Below are 24,105 nucleotides of genomic sequence, written 5' to 3'. Positions count from 1 at the left end.
AGGACCTCTGGCCGTGCTGCTGTTGCAGAGTACTCACTCTTGGATCTCCGCCAGAGTAATAGAACTGTGGTTCAATACGCTATCGAGTTTCGCACTTTGGCACTCAAGACCAGTTAGGATGGCAGTGCTCTCAAGGCGGCCTTTAGGAGAGGTTTGCATGAACGCATCAAGGATGAGCTTACCTATCGTGATGTCCCTACTTCCCTGGATGAATTCATAGCACTTTGTATTACTCTGGACTCTCGCTTTCAGGAGAGACAAGCTGTGAGAGACAGAATTCGTAGAATCCTTCCTTCCCGTCCTCCTACTCATCCGGTTTCTAGACCATCCTCTACTCCTTCAGCACCTCCAGTTACCTCAGTAAAGGAACCCATGGAACTCTCCTCCCTCAAACCCATAGAATCTGAAAGACAGAGAAGAAGGAGATTGAGACTGTGTTTCTACTGTGGTTCTAACTCACACCAGCTAAAGAACTGTAATATCCTGCCGGGAAAAGCCAATGCTTAGAGGATAAAACTGGGGAATCTCTAAGCATGGTCACTACTAAATCCCCTCAATCTTCTTAAATCCTGGTACCTGTAACCCTCTCCTTTCTTCAGAAGTCTGTCCACACTCAGGCCTTTATTGATTCAGGGGCAGTTGGAAATTTTTTGGATCACCGTTTCATGATTCAGGCAGGGTTACCTCTTCTGCAGAAAAAACACTTTCTTAAAATAACTGCTCTGGATGGCACTCCCCTTGGATCAGGTTTAATCCATTTTGAATCAGCACCCCTACCCATGACTGTGGTAGTCCTTCATACTGAACAGTTGCAGTTCAGTGTCATTCATTCTCCAGCTGAACCAGTAATCCTTGGTCTTCCTTGGCTCTCCATATACACAATCCACAGTTCGACTGGACTGAGGGACAGTTGGCCTCCTGGGGTACATCCTGCTTCCACTCCTGTTGGCTACATTTACTCCATTACGCCACATCCCCATTGACAGTCTACAGACCCATTCAAGCCTTCCCTCAATTTACGTGGATTTTACTGATGTGTTTGAAAAGAAAGCAGCTGAGGTGCTGCCACCCCACCGTCTTTACGACTGCAAGATTGACCTCTTTCCTGGAGCCCCACTTCCTAAAGGGAGGACTTATCCACTCTCCAAAGCTGAAACCAAGGCTATGGAGGAGTATATTCAAGAGAACCTAGCTAAAGGTTTTATTCGCCCTTCCTCTTCTCCTGCAGGGGCTGTCTTCTTTTTTGTCAGTAAGAAGGATGGTGGGCTCAGACCCTGTATTGACTACAGAGCCCTAAACAACATCACTATCAAGAATCGCTATCTTATTCCGTTAATCACTGAACTTTTTGACTCGCTCCAGATTGCTCGCTACTTCACTAAGTTGTATCTACGTGGGGCATATAATCTTGTTTGTATATTCCCAGGGCATGAATGGAAGACTGCCTTCAACACAAGATCAGGGCATTACGAATACCTTATAAAGCCTTTTGGGCTGTGTAATGCCCCTGCTGTCTTCCAGGCATTTGTCAACAATGTCTTCCGTGACCTCCTCAATCGCACATCATCTATCTGGATGACATCCTTATTTTCTCCTTCACCCTTGAGGAGCATCATGAACATGTGAGACAGGTACTTCATTGCCTCAGAGACAATTCCCTGGTAGCAAAACTAGAGAAATGTGAATTTGACCAAGTTCAGATCCAATTCCTTGGCTATGTTATCTCAAAGAAGGGTATTGCCATGGATCCTTCTAAGCTCACCGCAGTCTTGGAATGGCCTGAACCTACCTCATTAAAGGAACTACTGAGATTCTTGGGGTTCTCTAATTATTATTATCTAATTATTTTTTATAAAAAACTTCTCCCAACTAGTTGCTCCCCTCACTGAGTTAACTAAACGGAACAGAGACTGCAAAAGTTGGCCTCCCGCAGCCGTGGATGCATTCTCTCACCTGAAAAAGGCCTTTTATTCTGCTCCTGTGCTCCACCATCCTGATCCTGACCTGCAGTTCACTTTAGAGGTTGGAGCTGGAGCAGTCCTAACCCAAAGGGATCCTTTATCCTCCAAGTTGCACCCTGTAGCCTTTTTCTCTAAGCGCTTTACTCCTGCAGAGAAGAACTATGACGTGGGTAGTCGTGAACTCTTAGCCATTAAGATGGCTTTGACTGAATGGCATCATTGGCTAGAGGGCACCGCCAATCCCATTCAGATTCTTACTGACCAAAAGAATCTGACATACCTTGAGACTGCTCATAGACTCAATCCTCGACAGGTGAGGTGGGCCTTGTTCTTTTCCCATTTTAACTTTGTGGTCTCTTATCTTCCTGGGACTAAGAATTAAAAGGCTGATGCCTTTTCCCCTGTTTCCTCAGTCAAGTAATTCCTCTGGCGCTCCTACTGAACACATCATACCCCCCTCCTGTGTGGTTGCTCAACTTAACACCTCTCTTCTCCTAAGACTGCAATGTACCCAGTCTAGAAAGCCTCCTGAAGCCCCCACGGCTCCTGATATCTTCTTTGTACCTCTGAACCTACACACCCCTGTGCTATCCTGGGCGCATGATAGTAAACTTTCAGGACATCCTGGTTTAACAAGAACTTTTAAGCTTGTTTCCAAGCATGTATGGTGGCCTAACATGAAGACCGACGCTCAGGATTATGTGAAAGCCTGCACGACTTGTGCTGCCAATAAGACTCCTCGATCCTTGCCTCCTGGCTTACTCCAACCGTTGTCCATTCCCAAACAACCTTGTACACACATAACAATGGATTTAATTGTGGACCTCCCTCCTTCTGACCATCAAATGGTTATCTGGGTTGTGGTAGATCGACTGGTTCATTTTGAACCCTTAAAGAAACTGCCATCTGTCCAAGAGTTATAGTCTCTTTTTCTGTTACATGTGGTATGACTTCATGGCATTCCTGTGAATATTGTTTCTGACAGAGGTCCACAATTCATCTCTGCCTTTTGGAGAGCCTTTTGCAAGTTGATTGGAACCACTGTTTCCTTGTCATCTGGCTAACATCCTCAGACTAATGGGCTGACTGAGAGAATGAATCAAGATCTCAAAGCCTATCTCAGAACTTTTGTTAATTCTCTCCATACCAACTGGTCTGAATTGTTGCCCCTAAGGTTGGTCCAGCCCCGAAATACCAGGCAATTCTCCTCTGAAGGGAAATGGCAACCCCTGACGATCATTTTGGCCTTCTGTGCACATCGTCAGGGAGGTGCAGACATATCTCTTTAAGCACGTAGGGCAAGGAGTCCACGTCTGGTTTTTCCCATCATCCTTAGGGAGACTTCCCAAGGGTCAGAATACAAATGCATTCAAATCAATAATACACCTATAGGAGCAGTAGGATTGTGGGTATATGATATATGTAAATACATTGTTTAAAGTATATGTAATGTATAGCATAATGTTAGAATATGTATTTAAACTTTAAGTGGGGTTGTAAAAATCTTGTATTGTGTCCTAAGGCGTGTTTTTTTTAAAAACTTATTTTAAGAATGCAATTGCACAATCACAATATTCATATTTCCATAATATTGAGAATGCACAATCAGGATCACAATATTCATATTTCCATAATATTGCGATCGCGATTGCGCTATTGGGTTTTACTTATAATATTGCAATCACACTGTAGCAAACATGCTCTATATTAATATATATATCTATATATATATATGTATATAGAAAGATAGATCGTTATATATACAGTATATATAGATATATATTAATATTAATATAGAACACGTTTGCTACAGTGCAATCGCAATATTATAAGTAAAATACGATTGCACAATTGTAATATTAAGGAGATATTAATATTGTGATCACAATTGTGCATTCTCAAAATAAATACTGCAAACACACAATCGCATTTTTAAAATAAGTAAAAAAACACGCCTAAGGACACAATACAAGATTTTTACAATCACGCCTAAGGTTTACATACATATTCTAACACTATACTATAAAATACATATACATTATAGAATGTATATACATATTTCATTTACCACATCCCCAGTTCCTATAGTTTTTTTTTTTCTTTTCAAAAAGCTTTATTGATGTAAATGCAATAGTACATAGAAGGTGCAGACAAATAAAGGCATAATCACATTGTTTGCAGCACAATTTACTTATAATATAACAATCAGTGTCTTATTATATCAAAATTAAACATTGGAGGGTCCCACCCAGAACATCGGCAGGGCCTTCCTAATACAGTAACAGTTTTTTTTTATGTTATTTTCCAAATATAGTTTCAATCTTTCTAGAGCTCTTAAACCAGAGACTAGATTTTTGTAATTTATACATTATCTAGGAAAAATCTATACTATCTAAATGCAATGATATGTATAACAATCCTTAACCAGGAAAGATAGAAGAAGAAGACGGGTAGAAAGGGGGAAAAAACAACGAAAACAACAACAACAAAAAAACCCGCACCCACCCCTGTCTCCAATTCCAGTATTTAAATTGTGTTATTTCAAATAGCCAACATATATTCATGAGTGTCTAATTTCTGAATTTTAAGGTAGTGTTATCTCTCCAACAATAGAAGGTCAGATACCTGCCGTCTCCACTCCCCCAACGTTGGTATTTCTGGGGATTTCCATCTCTTCGGGATGAGCTTTTTAGCTCCTGTCAACATGATCAGTAAAAGGGCTAATTTAGTCTTATCTTTTATTTTAGGTAGGGAGCAGAACAAGAGGCTTTCGGGGGTTTGAGGAATTACAATTTGTAGAATGTCCGAAATTTTGGAAAAGACTGCTGACCAGAATGGTTGCAATGCAGGGCATGACCACCAAATATGGAGCAGTGAGCCCATGGAACCACAGCCCCTCCAGCAAAAACTGGTCAAGGAGGGGTATATTTTATGAAGCCTTGTTGGGGTAAGATACCACCTACACAAGTATTTCAGGTGGATTTCTTGGATGGTCGCAGATACCGAGGAGCATTTAGTGAGTAAGAAAGCTTTCCTCCATGACTCCAAGATAATGTCTTTGACTAACTCCTTACCCCAGGAAAAAGTATAGGACTGAAGTACCGAGGCGTCCATAGTGGAGGTAAGCTTGTGTAATAAAGAAATCAGATGTCTGGGATTTGTCTGTGATATGCATAGTATCTGAAATGAGGTAAGCTCTCTACCCAGGTCTTGTCTATGTTTGTGATGGGATATGTAATGAAGTAGTTGGTTGTAATGTAACCAGGAAGAAATCTCCACGTGAGCTTCCTGTAATTCTGCCTGACTTCTAAACAGTTTGTTTTCTACCGCAAACTGTATTGTGCCCTCTTTGAGATGATATGGATGTTTGATGCGTTGGCCTAGCTTGTAGTAAGGAAGGTTTTTATTTTCAATAATGGGAGTTAGTGACGAGAATCTAGACGAGATGTGGGTAGAGGTTGCGATCGCCCTATCCCACTCAGCCAGGATGTTGGTAGAAATCAAATACTTAGTTAGATGTTTAGGTCTATCTGAGGGTGAGGTCCACGCTAGTGTACCCATATTATTTACCTGAAAAATGTTGCAGTCTAGACGCACCCACGCTTTATTGTTGGAATTATGAGACCATTCAACTATTAGTTGCAGAGCTATAGCCTTCCTGTATGCTTTTAAATTTGGAATTCCCAACCCCCCCCCCCCCTGTCTCTCGCCAGGTACATTGTTTTTCTTGGAACTCTTGGTCTAACCCCCGACCAAATAAATTGGTCAATGAGTTTCTGTCTTTGATCAAGGTAGTCATCTAAAAGGGGAATAGGAAGAGTTTGCATAATGTATAAAATTTGTGGGAGGACATACATCTTTATAACTCCCAGTCTCCCCAACCAGGATAAGGGTTTATTCTTCCATGAGGATAGATCTCTCTCAATATCCCTTTTCAAAGGGGTGTAGTTGTGTTTGTGAAGGTCAAATAGAGAAGGTGTAATATGTATGCCCAAATACTTAAGTTTATCTTTTGCTATGACTATGTGGCAGTCATTTTTAAGTCTCTGTATGTGCTGATTGTGGGTGTTGACATTCATCAGTTCAGATTTATTAAGATTTAATAGGAAGTTGGACACCACCCCATATTCTTTTATTTCCTTCAGTAGCTCTGGAACAGATGATTCTGCCTCTGTTAGGGTGAAGAGAATGTCATCTGCGTATAAAGCCTGCTTGTATTCTGTATCACCTATCCATTCCTAACCCCTGAGATTCTAGTATTTTGCCTGATCTTTTGAGCTAAGACTTCAATAGATATTGCAAACAGTAGCGGGGAAAGCGGACAGCCCTGCCGGGTGCCATTACTAATATTAAAGCCACTGGAGAGAGTACCATTCACTCTAACCTTTGCGTTTGGCCTAGAATACAATGCCATCGCCATGTTTAGAAACTCCCCAGGTATTCCCATCCTACTCATTGCATGATGAAGGAAAGGCCAACCCACACTATCGAAGGCCTTCTCCGCGTCCGCGGAGAATAGCACCATCGGGATGTTAGAGATCTTTGCATAATTGATAAGTTGAATTACTTTGGTGGTATTGTCCCTAGCCTCTCTCTTGGGAATGAAACCCACCTGGTCGTTGCCAATAAGCTCAGTGATAAATTTGTTAAGCCTATTAGCAAGAATTTTGGCCAGTATTTTCATATCATGATTGATGAGGGAAATGGGCCAAAATTACCTGGAGAAGTCGCAGGTTTACCTGGTTTTGCAATAACCGTGATGTGGGCCTCTAATAGTGTCTCAGTTAGTATCGGATCGTCCCGCAGTTTATTAAACAGATGTTGCATATGGGCAGAGAGGGTCCCCTGGAATATTTTATAGTATCTAGCAGATAGGCCATCAGGGCCCGGACTTTTGCCCAAGGGCATTTCTTTGATGGCAAATGCAATCTCCTCTAGGGATATGGGAGCAGATAAGGTGTCTGCCGCCTTTTTGTCTAGAGTCAGAAGTTTTATGTCAGAGAAATAATTACTAATAGATACAGACAGGGCTGTTGCCTTATTAAATGAATGATCAACGTCTAGATTGTATAATCTGCTATAGTAGTCACAGAAAGTTGAAGCAATTTGAAGACTATCCTTGACTACTAAACCTTCTGATGTTGTAAGCGAGTGGACATATGTATTTAACCTTTTTCTTCGAAGACTTCTGGCCAAACTTTTCCCAGGTTTGTTACCTCCCTCAAAGTAATATTGTTTGAGATGTAATGCATTTCGCTGTTGAATTTTTGTAAGGTGGCTTCTAAGTGCAAATCTAGCTTTCGTTAATTGATTTTTAAGCTCTTGGTTAGAGGGGTCTTTTTTATTTTCCTGTTCCAAAGATCCAATCATTTTGACTAAATCAGAGTGCTTTTCTCTAGAGACTCTGTTCAGTTTTGCCTTGTGCTTAATAAATCACTGATTTATGTGCTTCCCACTCACTAAGATGTGATGCTGCAGAGTGCGAGTTAATCTCAAAGTATTCTACCAAATGTTTCTGTATATCTGTGGTGATTAACTGGTTGTCCAATAGAGTGTCATCAAGTCTCCAGAGCCTAGGGGAGGTTGGGACATCAGGCCATAGAATCTGACAAGAGACAGGGGTGTGATCAGACCATGTGATAGAGCCAATAGAACAGGAGGCAGTGATATTTAACCCATAGGAGTCAGTTAGTATGTGGTCAATTCTTGTATAACAATTATGCGGATTGGAATAAAAAGTGTAATCTCTGTCGGAGGGGTGAAACGTCCTCCAGATGTCATGTAGGTTCAAACTGTGAAGTGTATTTTTAATAGACTTCAAGGCAGCTTTGGGTGTATTAGAGGAGCCTCTGGAAGAGTCAAGCACTGGGTCTAAGGCTATGTATGTGATCCTTTGGGCATGATCAAGAAATAGGTTGGATATTTTTTTGAAGAAAGAGGGCTGCGCTTGGTTTGGAGCGTATGTATTTATTAATGTAATGTGATGGCCATAAAGCATGCCTGTCAGCAGTAAATATCGCCCTTCAGGGTCTCTGTCAATGTGTGAAATTTGTATAGGAAGTGTCTTATGAAAAAGTACACCTACTCCGGCCTTTTTGTTCGGGCCTGAAGCAAAAATAGCCGTGGGGTATTGCGTATTATGCCATTTGGGCTCTATACCTCTCTGAAAATGTGTCTCTTGTAGCATTAATATGTGGCTATTCAGTTTGTTAAGCTCACGGAAAGCAATAGATCGCTTCCCGGGATTATTGAAACCTTTGGCATTTATGGTAGTCAATTGTATGGAGTGTTCCTGGAATCTGCTATTTTGGAAAACATGTTAAAAAAAAAAAAAAGGGAAGAGAAAAAGTTTTAGAAAAAAGAGTATGAATAAGATATGAGAAGTATTACAGGACTGCTACTGCTATACTACAAGGACAGCAGTCGCAAGTGCTACAAGATTATCAAGTAAAGAAAAGGACAGAGTACTAGGGGTAGTATACCCATATTAGGTTTATTACAAAATACATTTTTATAATGGCTATGTGTGGCATAGAGTGGGGGTAGGGGCAGTTTGGGAGAGGACATCAGAGGGAGTGTAATAAAGGGTGGGGAACCTTAGGCCTAGATTTAGAGTTCGGCGGTAAAAGGGCTGTTAACGCTCCGCGGGCTTTTTTCTGGCCGCACCATAAATTTAACTCTGGTATCGAGAGTTAAAACAAATGCTGCGTTAGGCTCCAAAAAAGGAGCGTAGGGCATTTTTACCGCAAATGCAACTCTCGATACCAGAGTTGCTTACGGACGCGGCCAGCCTCAAAAACGTGCTCGTGCACGATTCTCCCATAGGAAACAATAGGACTGTTTGAGCTTAAAAAAAACCTAACACCTGCAAAAAAGCAGCGTTCAGCTCCTAACGCAGCCCCATTGTTTCCTATGGGGAAACACTTCCTACGTCTGCACCTAACACTCTAACATGTACCCCGAGTCTAAACACCCCTAACCTTACACTTATTAACCCCTAATCTTCCGCCCCCGCTATCGCTGACCCCTGCATTACAGTTTAACCCCTAATCTTCCGCTCCGTAAACCGCCGCAACCTACGTTATCCCTATGTACCCCTAATCTGCTGCCCTAACATCGCCGACCCCTATGTTATATTTATTAACCCCTAATCTGCCCCCCACAACGTCGCCGACACCTGCCTACACTTATTAACCCCTAATCTGCCGAGCGGACCTGAGCGCTACTATAATAAAGTTATTAACCCCTAATCCGTCTCACTAACCCTATCATAAATAGTATTAACCCCTAATCTGCCCTCCCTAACATCGCCGACACCTACCTTCAATTATTAACCCCTAATCTTCCGATCGGAGCTCACCGCTATTCTAATAAATGTATTAACCCCTAAAGCTAAGTCTAACCCTAACACTAACACCCCCCTAACTTAAATATAATTTACATATAACGAAATAAATTAACTCTTATTAAATAAATGATTCCTATTTAAAGCTAAATACTTACCTATAAAATAAACCCTAATATAGCTACAATATAAATTATAATTATATTATAGCTATTTTAGGATTAATATTTATTTTACAGGCAACTTGGTATTTATTTTAACCAGGTACAATAGCTATTAAATAGTTAAGAACTATTTAATAGCTACCTAGTTAAAATAATAACAAAATTACCTGTAAAATAAATCCTAACCTAAGATATAATTAAACCTAACACTACCCTATCAATAAAATAATTAAATAAACTACCTACAATTACCTACAATTAACCTAACACTACACTATCAATAAATTAAATAAACACAATTGCTACAAATAAATACAATTAAATAAACTAGCTAAAGTACAAAAAATAAAAAAGAACTAAGTTACAGAAAATAAAAAAATATTTACAAACATAAGAAAAATATTACAACAATTTTAAACTAATTACACCTACTCTAAGCCCCCTAATAAAATAACAAAGCCCCCCAAAATAATAAATTCCCTACCCTATTCTAAATTTAAAAAGTTACAAGCTCTTTTACCTTACCAGCCCTGAACAGGGCCCTTTGCGGGGCATGCCCCAAGAAGTTCAGCTCTTTTGCCTGTAAAAGAAAACATACAATACCCCCCCCCCCAACATTACAACCCACCACCCACATACCCCTAATCTAACCCAAACCCCCCTTAAATAAACCTAACACTAAGCCCCTGATGATCTTCCTACCTTGTCTTCACTATGCCAGGTTCACCGATCCGTCCTGGCTCCAAGATCTTCATCCAACCCAAGCGGGGGCTAGACATCCACTGAAGAAGTCCAGAAGAGGGTCCAAAGTCTTCCTCCTATCCGGCAAGAAGAGGACATCCGGACCGGCAAACATCTTCTCCAAGCGGCATCTTCGATCTTCTTCCATCCGGTGCGGAGCGGGTCCATCTTGAAGCAGGCGACGCGGATCCATCCTCTTCTTCCGATGTCTCCCGACGAATGACGGTTCCTTTAAGGGACGTCATCCAAGATGGCGTCCCTCGAATTCCGATTGGCTGATAGGATTCTATCAGCCAATCGGAATTAAGGTATGAATTTTCTGATTGGCTGATGGAATCAGCCAATCAGAATCAAGTTCAATCCGATTGGCTGATCCAATCAGCCAATCAGATTGAGCTCGCATTCTATTGGCTGTTCCGATCAGCCAATAGAATGCGAGCTCAATCTGATTGGCTGATTGGATCGGCCAATCGGATTGAACTAGATTCTGATTGGCTGATTCCATCAGCCAATCAGAAAATTCCTACCTTAATTCCGATTGGCTGATAGAATCCTATCAGCCAATCGGAATTCGAGGGACGCCATCTTGGATGACGTCCCTTAAAGGAACCGTCATTCGTCGGGAGACATCGGAAGAAGAGGATGGATCCGCGTCGCCTGCTTCAAGATGGACCCGCTCCGCACCGGATGGAAGAAGATCGAAGATGCCGCTTGGAGAAGATGTTTGCCGGTCCGGATGTCCTCTTCTTGCCGGATAGGAGGAAGACTTTGGACCCTCTTCTGGACTTCTTCAGTGGATGTCTAGCCCCCGCTTGGGTTGGATGAAGATCTTGGAGCCAGGACGGATCGGTGAACCTGGCATGGTGAAGACAAGGTAGGAAGATCATCAGGGGCTTAGTGTTAGGTTTATTTAAGGGGGGTTTGGGTTAGATTAGGGGTATGTGGGTGGTGGGTTGTAATGTTGGGGGGGGGGTATTGTATGTTTTCTTTTACAGGCAAAAGAGCTGAACTTCTTGGGGCATGCCCCGCAAAGGGCCCTGTTCAGGGCTGGTAAGGTAAAAGAGCTTGTAACTTTTTAAATTTAGAATAGGGTAGGGAATTTATTATTTTGGGGGGCTTTGTTATTTTATTAGGGGGCTTAGAGTAGGTGTAATTAGTTTAAAATTGTTGTAATATTTTTCTTATGTTTGTAAATATTTTTTTATTTTCTGTAACTTAGTTCTTTTTTATTTTTTGTACTTTAGCTAGTTTATTTAATTGTAGGTATTTGTAGCAATTGTGTTTATTTAATTTATTGATAGTGTAGTGTTAGGTTAATTGTAGGTAATTGTAGGTAGTTTATTTAATTATTTTATTGATAGGGTAGTGTTAGGTTTAATTATATCTTAGGTTAGGATTTATTTTACAGGTAATTTTGTTATTATTTTAACTAGGTAGCTATTAAATAGTTCTTAACTATTTAATAGCTATTGTACCTGGTTAAAATAAATACCAAGTTGCCTGTAAAATAAATATTAATCCTAAAATAGCTATAATATAATTATAATTTATATTGTAGCTATATTAGGATTTATTTTACAGGTAAGTATTTAGCTTTAAATAGGATTAATTTATTTAATAAGAGTTAATTTATTTCGTTAGATTAAAATTATATTTAAGTTAGGGGGGGTGTTAGTGTTAGGGTTAGACTTAGCTTTAGGGGTTAATACATTTATTAGAATAGCGGTGAGCTCCGATCGGAAGATTAGGGGTTAATAATTGAAGTTAGGTGTCGGCGATGTTAGGGAGGGCAGATTAGGGGTTAATACTATTTATGATAGGGTTAGTGAGGCGGGTTAGGGGTTAATAACTTTATTATAGTAGCGGTGCGGTCCGCTCGGCAGATTAGGGGTTAATAAGTGTAGGCAGGTGTCGGCGACGTTGAGGGGGGCAGATTAGGGGATAATAAATATAATATAGGGGTCGGCGGTGTTAGGGGTAGCAGATTAGGGGTACATAGGGATAACGTAGGTGGCGGCGCTTTGCGGTCGGAAGATTAGGGGTTAATTATTTTAAGTAGCTGGCGGCGATGTTGTGGGGGGCAGATTAGGGGTTAATAAATGTAATATAGGGGTCGGCGGGGTTAGGGGCAGCAGATTAGGGGTACATAAGTATAACGTAGGTGGCGGTCGGAAGATTAGGGGTTAAAATTTTTAATCGAGTTGCGGCGATGTGGGGGGACCTCGGTTTAGGGGTACATAGGTAGTTTATGGGTGTTAGTGTACTTTAGGGTACAGTAGTTAAGAGCTTTATAAACCGGCGTTAGCCAGAAAGCTCTTAACTCCTGCTATTTTCAGGCGGCTGGAATCTTGTCGTTAGAGCTCTAACGCTCACTGCAGAAACGACTCTAAATACCAGCGTTAGAAAGATCCCATTGAAAAGATAGGCTACGCAAATGGCGTAGGGGGATCTGCGGTATGGAAAAGTCGCGGCTGAAAAGTGAGCGTTAGACCCTTTAATCACTGACTCCAAATACCAGCGGGCGGCCAAAACCAGCGTTAGGAGCCTCTAACGCTGGTTTTGACGGCTACCGCCGAACTCTAAATCTAGGCCTTAGAGAGGAAGTATGAGGGAGGAGTATATTCCAACACAAAGAATGTACATCTAGATGTTTGTGGGCAATTCTGATTGTTGGGATACTGACACCTATCACAGAGACCGCTGCAAAACAGAGCCTCAGACCCCCAGCTATCTATCTTAAGGGTGTAACTCTACAAAAGACATCTTTCACCCAAGGGGAGTTAATAATGTCAAGAGAGCTATGTGGTCTCTGGAATATCCCAGATCTACTAATACATCTCTACTCACCAGGATTAGCTCTGTGAAGGGATGTATATATAATGAAATAATCTATAGGGATAAGGGAGTTTGGGTGTCATTCCATTACAGAATTAGATATCGCAGTTTCATACAATAATAATAAAAATAATAATACAAATAATAATACAGGACCGGTGATGCAGTATAGTCTTAAGGTTTCAATCATAGGAACTACGTCAATATATGTATGGGGCAGAAAAGAGTTCCTGTTCAGGAAATGTCAAAGTGTAGGGTAATCGACACTGTAGTCCAGGGTAGGGGGTATGGAGATAAAAAATGTGTCCTATACATGCATGATAATAGCCTAAGTTGTATATTTCGGGAAAATTCAGAAAGCAATCTTAATAAGACAACATCAACATTTATAAACCGAAAAAATTAGAGAACAACACACACAATATATATATTAAAAACTATAACTCTATTTCAAAACACCCAGTAATACCTCTTAGTATCATTGAAACCTCCTCCGTGTATATTGGGGACAGGCGTAAGACCAACAGTGAGTTTAATTAAAGATTTCCATACTATACAGGGGCCCTACTACCTCCCCACGAGGATATTGGTTAATCTGTTTCTGCTTAAAAAGGATGTCCAAATGTGTATGACATTGTAGCCATGGGGACCCGTCAGTGCCCGTCTAGAAAGGTATAGCTATATAAAATCTTATCGCTTTAGCTTTACGTGAATAAGAGGTAGAGGTATATGTTAGTACTTAGGCAGACCTCAATATGCTAAAATATGCATCCTAACTAACGTTCATAATAGGGTGTAACTATGGAGGCAAACCTATAACCCTGGAGTGATTTACCACAGGATCCTAATATGATACCATAATTGGGGCTACTTTTAAACAGAGAGGGAACAATAAAATATATATATATAAAAAAAATAAAAAAATGTTACAAACATTTTATATTAACAAACATTTCTTTTTGGTTACAATACCCTTAAGTATGAGATGGTAACAGAAGTGGACTAACATCCCCGATGTTGAAACAGAGTCCCCCTTTATAGTCAAGACAATCTAAACAGTGCATCATAAGGGCTCTCATAAATCGGTGATGTCCGTGCTATTCGTCCAGCAAAAGAAAAAAGGAGGATAGCACTGTGTTTATCAGTGTATCCACGAGTAGGGGAACTTCTCTCAGGTGCGCAATTGCGGCTCCAATGAAGAAGGAGAAGCAGAAGATGTGCATCTATCAGGGCCCTCTGTCTGTTCAGAGCTGTTATTAGAAAAACCTGAGCGTTCTTTATAGAACCCATGCGGGTCCATAACTGGTCGATAAACAACTGTTTTGTTTTGGTGTGTAGCTATTAATGACACAGGAAAATCCCATCTGTACAGAATACCATTTTTTTTAAGGTAAGATGTGATGTGTGACAGATCCCTCCTCTTCTGTAAAGTCACCGGTGAGAGGTCCGAGAAAATTTGTATCTCTTCTCCCACATGGAGAATTGGATGTATCTTTCTGGCGCATTTCAGGATTTCCTCTTTGTCCTTGTAGCTGAGGAATTGACTACAATATCTCTAGGAGGGTCTTTCGGTGGTGGTTTTGGTTGTAAGGCCCTGTGAGCCCTCTCAATTGGTATCTCCGCAGCCAGTGGGTTATTTTTGATCACTGTGAACAGATCCTGAAGATACCTCTCAATTGCGGGGGGATGGACAGTTTCTGAAACGCCTCTTATTCTCAGATTGTTGCGTCAGCAACGATTGTCCAGGTCCTCAAGGTTTCGGTTAGGAAATGGACCTTTTCAGCTTGATTTTGTATTTCCGTGTCTTAGCTTTGTAATTTGGAGGAGGTAGTTGCATGTGTGGTCTCTAGCGTGGTAACCCTAAGGGCACTAAGATCTTTACGAAGATCACCAAAGAGATTTCGTATTTCCTGGAGAACTCCCTGTATGTCTTCCTTAGAGGAAAGATGTTGTATATCCCCCTTGGTGACATATGCTACCTGTGGTAAATCTTCCTGATGACCCTGGGTCGGCGCACTCGATTGAATGCCAGCCATTTCCTCAGTCGTGATATCCAGCCTCTGTCCGCCGGTTTTAAATAGTGGTTGGGAGTTTTGGATGCGTGGGGTTTACTAGCCTTTCCTTGTTTCTTATTAGGCATTACATCAAATAAAGGAGCTGAGAGTAAACACTGTCCTCTTATGCAGAAATGTGAAAGCTTTAACCCTCTGATCTTGTTCGCCTCACAAGCTAGGCCAGAGGTATATGTAATACCTTATTAGGGACAGATATAGGTTGGGCTTCAGTGTGTAGCTAAGGTATAACTCTTAACTCTTCCCAATAGTTGAAACTCAGGTGCCTGAACCTATAGCTTGCAAACTCTGTCTATTGGGGAATAGGCCCAGTTTGCCCTCTCTATTCAGTGAGATTTTTTACCCAGGCCGTTACGCTCCTGCTTAACAGATCCAAAGATTCAGCTGAGTCCTAGAGGGATCGCATTGCTTATTTGCGATTATAGTGGCCAAATACCTTTAACAAAGCCCCTGATTGATGTCTCCAAAAGCAGAACGTCTGGTGTAAAACGCAGCTGTTTTATTATCAGAGAAAACAGCTCACCGCTCAGTTCCTGCGTTCATGTAAGCTATCCCGGGGAAATCCCCTCTGCCGCCTCTGATGGAATCCCTCCGTAGGTAAAGAAGAGCCTCTCGCCACAGTCCCTTCACCCCCATATACCGGGTAATAAAGCTTACCGGAGCCTCCTCACCACCACCCGTTATTCTTCTCCAGTATTAGAGCAGACTGCTCAATCAAGTTAAGTTTATCTTCAGCCTAGGGCACGCAGCAGTTTCCCGGATCAGGCCTCTGAAGTTTTGTGCGATATAATCCAGTCCAGGTGTCACCAGTTAGTTACATTAAAGGTCCTTCATTGTGATGCACAAAGTTTCCTCTTAGTCTAGGAAGGATAGGGAAGGGGAAATTGCCACATTTGAGTTGTAAACCTATATGCGCATGAGGAGCCTTTCTAAAATGCGGCCATCATCCAGCGTGGCCAGACTCCGCCCCCCCAAGTCCTATAGTTTTAAAAGGAAGTTATTGTTTTTTTGTCTTTATTTCAAGGACATTCTATGGGAGTAACCTGTATTTTAGTTGGGAAACATCGCTGTGGGTTTCTTATATTCAAAACACTGTCCTCCATCTTAGCTATACCTTTTCAGCCATATCAGTCTCGCCAGCTTTTCAGTGGTGAAATTTCCTAGTGTGACAAATCTAGTAAATATAAAGTGAAACTGAATATACATATGCATAATTTCATGTGTTACTACAAAGAAAATATATATTTTTTTTTTTTGCGAAAATAGTCTATTTTGTGTCAACATGCTTTAAGACAGCTCACTGGCAATGTCGGAAGATTTTGCTGAAGTTGCAGTCCCCATTATATCCTATGGGAGACACATCCCCACTCGTCAGCATAACACAGTTCAGCCACTTTATTTTAATGTATCACTATACCGACAGACTGTGAGTCTGGCGAACTCAAACAGTCAATTTCTTGTCAGTCTTACAATGTTTTGAATATCAGGGCCTTAGAGAAAATTCCTCTATCATTGTCCTCCTGGAATACAATAAGAAGCTAACTTTATCTAAAGTTATACGGCTAGATTTAGAGTTTTGTCGGTAAAGACCCGCGTAGCTAACACTGCTTTTTTTCCCAACGCACCCTTTAAACAACGCTGGTATTTAGAGTTGTCTGAGGGGCTGCGTTAGGCTTAAAAAAGGGAGCGTTGAGCCTAACTTAGCTCCACTTCAACCCTCAATACCAGCTTTGCTTACGGTAGCGGTAAGCTGGAAAAACATGCTCGTGCACGATATCCCCATAGGAAACAATGGGGCTGAGCTGGCTGAAAAAAAACCTAACACCTGCAAAAAGGCAGCGTTCAGCTCCTAACGAAGCCCCATTGTTTCCTATGGGGAAACACTCTCTAAGTCTGCACCTAACACCCTAACATGAACCCCAAGTCTAAACACCCCTAACCTTACACTTATTAACCTCTAATCTGCCGCCCCCGCTATCGCTGACACCTGCACATTATTATTAACCCCTAATCTTCCGCTCCAGACCCCGCCGCAACCTACATTATCCCTATGAACCCCTAATCTGCTGCCCCTAACACCGCCGACCCCTATATTATATTTATTAACCCCTAATCTGCCCCCCCCAATGTCGCCGCTACCTTACCTACACTTATTAACCCCTAATCTGCCGACCGGACCTCGCCGCCACTATAATAAATGTATTAACCCCTAAACAGCTGCACTCCCGCCTAGCAAACACTATAATAAATAGTATTAACCCCTAATCTGCCCTCCCTAACATCGCCGCCACCTACCTACAATTATTAACGCATAATCTGCCGTCCGCACCGTCGCCGCTACTATAACAAATTTATTAACCCCTAAACCTAACTCTAACCCTAACACCCCCCTAACATAAATATAATTTAAATTAAACTAAATAATATTCCTAAAATTAACTAAATTATTCCTATTTAAAACTAAATACTTACCTATAAAATAAACCCTAATATAGCTACAATATAACTAAGAGTTACATTGTAGCTATTTAGGATTTATATTTATTTTACAGGCAACTTTGTATTTATTTTAACTAGGTACAATAGCTATTAAATAGTTAATAACTATTTAATAGCTACCTAGTTAAAATAACTACAAAATTACCTGTAAAATAAATCCTAACCTAAATTACAATTAAACCTAACACTACACTATCATTACATTAATTAAATAAATTACCTACAAATTCAATTACATAAAATAAAATACAATAAAATAAACTATTCTATAATACTAAAAAAAAGAAACACTAAATTACAAAAAATAAAAAAGAATTACAAGCAGTTTAAACTAATTACACCTAATCTAAGCCCCCTAATAAAATAAAAAAGCCCCCCAAAATAAAAAATTCCCTACCCTATTCTAAAATACAAAAGTAATCAGCTCTTTACCAGCCCTTAAAAGGGCTTTTGCGGGGCCTTGCCCCAAAGTAATCAGCTCTTTTGCATGAAAATAAATATACAAATCCCCCCCAACATTACAACTCACCACCCACATACCCCTGGTGGGTTGTAATGTTGGGGGGGAATTCTATCAGCCAATTCCGATTGGCTGATAGAATTCTAATCAGCCAATCGGAATTAAGGTAGAAAAAATCTGATTGGCTGATGCAATCAGCCAATCAGATTGAAGTTCAATCCAATTGGCTGATCCAATCAGCCAATCGGATTGAACTCGCATTCTATTGGCTGTTCCGATCAGCCAATTGGAATTGAAGGGACGCCATCTTGGATGTCGTCCCTTAAAGGAACTTTCATTCGTCGTTAGTCCGTCGGTTGAAGAGGATGGCTCTGCGTCGGCTCCATTGAAGATGGCTCCGCTCCTCTTCTTAGCCGCTTGGATGAAGACTTCTACCGGATCAAGGACCTCCTCTGCGCACCTTGGATGAAAAATTCGGCTCGGCTGGGTGAAGACGACTCAAGGTAGGATGATCTTCAGGGGGTTAGCGATAGGTTTATTTAAGGGGGGTTTGGGTGGGTTAGAGTAGGAGTGTGTGGGTGGTGGGTTGTAATGTTGGGGGGGTATTGTATTTTTATTTTCAGGTAAAAGAGCTGATTACTTTGGGGCAATGCCCCGCAAAAAGCCCTTTTAAGGGCTGGTAAAAGAGCTGATTTCGTTTGTATTTTAGAATAGAGTAGGAATTTTTTTATTTGGGGGGATTTTTTATTTTATTAGGGGGCTTAGATTAGGTGTAATTAGTTTAAACTGCTTGTAATTCTTTTTTTATTTTTTGTAATTTAGTGTTTGTTTTTTTGTATTATAGTATAGTTTTATTTTATTGTATTTTATTTTAGCTAATTTTAGGTAATTTATTTAATTAATTTAATGATAGTGTAGTGTTAGGTGTATTTGTAACTTAGGTTAGGATTTATTTTACAGGTAATTTTGTATTTATTTTAACTAGGTAGCTATTACATAGTTATTAACTATGTAATAGCTTTTGTACCTAGTTAAAATAAATACAAAGTTGCCTGTAAAATAAATATAAATCCTAAAATAGCTACAATATAATTATTCGTTATATTGTAGCTATGTTAGGGTTTATTTTATAGGTAAGTATTTAGTTTTAAATAGGAAGACTTTAGTTAATAAGAGTTCATTTATTTCGTTAGATTAAAATTATATTTAATTTAGGGTGGTGTTAGGGTTAGGGTTAGACTTAGCTTTAGAGGTTAATACATTTATTATAGTAGCGGCGAGGTCCGGTCGGCAGATTAGGGGTTAATACTTGAAGTTAGGTGGCGGGACATGGGGGGGGGGCAGATTAGGGGTTAATAAATATTATGTAGGGGTCGGCGATGTTAGGGGCAGCAGATTAGGGGTTCATAGGGATAATGTAGGTGGCGGCGATGTGCGGTCGGCAGATTAGGGGTTAAAAATATTTATTATAGTGGCGGCGATGTGGGGGAGCCTCGGTTTAGGGGTACATAGGTAGTTTATGGGTGTTAGTGTACTTTAGAGCACTGTAGTTAAGAGCTTTATATACCGGCGTTAGCCCATAAAGCTCTTAACTACAGCTTTTCCATGGGCGTTAGGAGTCTTGTCGGTAGAGGGTCTACCGCTCACTTCAGTCAAGACTCTAAATACCAGCGTTAGGAAGATCCCATTGAAAAGATAGGATACGCAATTGGTGTAAGGGGATCTGCGGTATGGAAAAGTTGTGGCTTGAAAGTGAGCGTTAGACCCTTTCCTGCCTGACTCTAAATACCAGCTGGCGGCCAACAGCAACGTTAGGAGCCCTTAACGCTGCTTTTGACGGCTAACGCAAAACTCTAAATCTAGCCGTATGAGATTAACAAAGATACATTCCTTTGCAACAAAATTACACTAATGTATATAAAAATATGAAACAAAGTCTTTGTCTTTCCAACAAATCTGAAAAATCTGTGTATTTGTGTGTTATTAATAAATAATATAAATGTGCAAAGGGGTTGATTATTTTTTTATATGACATACTGGGCCAGATTATAAGTGGAGCGCTAATTAACGCTTTCGCTCGAACATTAACTGCCATTGAAGTAAGCCTTTTTCACGTCTGGTTGCACTCCTATTATGAGTTGAAAGTAAACTGATTTCTCTCATGCACTAACCCGACGAGTGAAAAAGCCGAATTTAGAATATTTGCGTGCAAGTTCATGTATTTCCCCATAGTAGTCAATGGAGCAAAAAAAGTGGAAAAAACGTAACACCCTACTCGTGCGCAAAACTGATCGCATATTCTGATGTGTGCTAGCCCAACATGAAAATATGAATATTTTACATTCCAATGTTCTTCACATAGCAGATAAAGTTCTATTTATTCCTAAATACATATTTCTACATATAGCTGATGTTTTTTGGTACAATATATATCTACAGGGAGTGCAGAATTATTAGGCAAATGAGTATTTTGACCACATCATCCTCTTTATGCATGTTGTCTTACTCCAAGCTGTATAGGCTCGAAAGCCTACTACCAATTAAGCATATTAGGTGATGTGCATCTCTGTAATGAGAAGGGGTGTGGTCTAATGACATCAACACCCTATATCAGGTGTGCATAATTATTAGGCAACTTCCTTTCCTTTGGCAAAATGGGTCAAAAGAAAGGACTTGACAGGCTCAGAAAAGTAAAAAATAGTGAGATATCTTGCAGAGGGATGCAGCACTCTTAAAAATTGCAAAGCTTCTGAAGCGTGATCATCGAACAATCAAGCGTTTCATTCAAAATAGTCAACAGGGTCGCAAGAAGCGTGGTGGAAAAACCAAGGCGCAAAATAACTGCCCATGAACTGAGAAAAGTCAAGCGTGCAGCTGCCAAGATGCCACTTGCCACCAGTTTGGCCATATTTCAGAGCTGCAACATCACTGGAGTGCCCAAAAGCACAAGGTGTGCAATACTCAGAGACATGGCCAAGGTAAGAAAGGCTGAAAGGACGACCACCACTGAACAAGACACACAAGCTGAAACGTCAAGACTGGGCCAAGAAATATCTCAAGACTGATTTTTCTAAGGTTTTATGGACTGATGAAATGAGAGTGAGTCTTGATGGGCCAGATGGATGGGCCCGTGGCTGGATTGGTAAAGGGCAGAGAGCTCCAGTCCGACTCAGACGCCAGCAAGGTGGAGGTGGAGTACTGGTTTGGGCTGGTATCATCAAAGATGAGCTTGTGGGGCCTTTTCGGGTTGAGGATGGAGTCAAGCTCAACTCCCAATCCTACTGCCAGTTTCTGGAAGACACCTTCTTCAAGCAGTGGTACAGGAAGAAGTCTGCATCCTTCAAGAAAAACATGATTTTCATGCAGGACAATGCTCCATCACACGCGTCCAAGTACTCCACAGCGTGGCTGGCAAGAAGGGTTATAAAAGAAGAAAATCTAATGACATGGCCTCCTTGTTCACCTGATCTGAACCCCATTGAGAACCTGTGGTCCATCATCAAATGTGAGATTTACAAGGAGGGAAAACAGTACACCTCTCTGAACAGTGTCTGGGGAGGCTGTGGTTGCTGCTGCACGCAATGTTGATGGTGAACAGATCAAAACACTGACAGAATCCATGGATGGCAGGCTTTTGAGTGTCCTTGCAAAGAAAAGTGGCTATATTGGTCACTGATTTGTTTTTGTTTTGTTTTGAATGTCAGAAATGTATATTTGTGAATGTTGAGATGTTATATTGGTTTTCACTGGTAAAAAAAAATAATTGAAATGGGTATATATTTGTTTTTTGTTAAGTTGCCTAATAATTATGCACAGTAATAGTCACCTGCACACACAGATATCCCCCTAAAATAGCTATAACTAAAAACAAAACTAAAAACTACTTCCAAAACTATTCAGCTTTGATATTAATGAGTTTTTTGGGTTCATTGAGAACATGGTGGTTGTTCAATAATAAATTAATCCTCAAAAATACAACTTGCCTAATATTCTGCACTCCCTCCCTGTATACCTAAATATACACGGTTATATACAGGTATAGATATATTAGAAATACTTAGAACATATTCTGCTATGTGCACAACATTAGAATGTAAAGTATTTATAGTAAATACATAGTTAAAAACCTTTATTAAAAATGAATATTGCATATGTTTTCATGTTTTCATCTACTTAATTGCAAAGGGCTCCAGTGCACTTATATATATTATCGTATATGTCTGTATATGTGTACATACTGTATGTATTTTATGTGTTTATATGTATATATATGTCTGTATGTGTACATACAGTATGTATTTATGTGTTTATATGTGTATATATGTCTGTAAATACATATATACACATATATACATATGTACAAATATAGAGACATTTATATATACATACATATACATCTTTAGACATGTATCTGTATGTATCTTAAAGTTAAAGCCCTTTGCCTGCCTCTTTTTCTAGCACCTGAGACCTCTCATATCTTTGAGCCCTTATAACTTTTGTGTGCAATATTTTTTTTAAATAATTTTTATTAGATGCTGTTATTATGAGTGTACGTGTACTTTGTAATGTATTTTTTATGTGTTTTTATGCAACTTTTTAATTTCACAAAGCAGTTACCAGAGCTCTGAGGACACGGTAATCATTCTAGGCATAAATCATGATTGCGCTCAAGCAATCGTGTCTACTATCAACTCGTAATACCAGCATTAATCTCGATGAGCGCAAACCATAATACACCCCTTATCGCTCCACTCGGAATCTGGCCAACTGTCAGCAGCATTTTGATATTTCTTCATGGATTTTAATTTTTTTTTCCATCTAATTTTATTATATTATCTGGTTTGTGTATTAGTCTTTATCTTTTATGACAGAATTCTGGAAATAAAACTTTTCCAGTGAGCTCTTGTACTGTTTGATATAAATACAATATATATATATATATATATATATATATATATATATATATATATATATATATATATATATATAATATATATATATATATATATATATATAATATTTTATTTCCACTAACTTCCTGTACAGTCTTAAATAGTAACTCAATACCTGCCTTCACTATGTGAATACATATATTGTAGTAAAGCTTGCAATAAACTTTGAGTCTACAATACTGAGATAAAACTATGATAAAAAAATTTTTTATGGAAAAGAAAGTTGTGAATAAGGAGGAGAAAGAATTTAAAAAGACTCTTCCCTTTCGTCTTTGTAAGATGTCACATGCATCTGCCCAAGAGCATATATCACTTGACCTCTACTGTTCAAAAATAGGAAACACCACTGTAGGCAGTTGACCAAGACTGTAATGAGAAACTTCTTCATTAAACTAATACAAAATAATGCTTTAAAGGCAAAATTCTGCCCATCACAAAACCGTATTCTAATCAACTGCTTAAGCAAAAGCTTGTGACCTTATTGTGGTGAGTGCTTTGGTCATCACTTTGTACGGCAGCTCTGGTTCTTAAAGGGACATTAAACCCATTTTTTTTCTTTCATAATTCAGATAGAGAATACCATTTTAAACAACTTTCTAATTTACTTCTATTATCTAATTTGCTTCATTCTCTTAATATTCTTTCCTGAAAAGCATATCTAGATAGGCTCAGTAGCTTCTGATTGGTGGCTGCACATAGATGCCTTATATGATTGGCTCCCCAATGTGCATTGCTATTTCTTTAACAAAGGATATCTAAAGATTGCAGCAAATTAGATAATAGAAGTAAATTGGAATGTTGTTTAAAATTGTATTCGCTATCTGAATCATGAAAAAAAAAATGTGGGGTTTAATGGCCCTTTAATTCTTTGTTCTCTACTGTGGCTTCCCATACAGACTGTATCTACTGTCTATTAACAAACAATCCCCTAATCTTGTATTCCACAATATAACCTAAATTACAAAGTAAAGGACCACTCAATGCAGTAGAATTGCATGATTAACAAGGGCTTATTAAGAAGACAATGAATTTAACATCTATGTTCTCGGACCCAGCAATACAATATCTTTAGTCAG

The sequence above is a fragment of the Bombina bombina genome, chromosome 5 (assembly GCF_027579735.1).
Source record: "Bombina bombina isolate aBomBom1 chromosome 5, aBomBom1.pri, whole genome shotgun sequence".
Classification (NCBI taxonomy): Eukaryota; Metazoa; Chordata; class Amphibia; order Anura; family Bombinatoridae; genus Bombina; species Bombina bombina.
Note: the sequence above shows the minus strand (reverse complement) of the source record.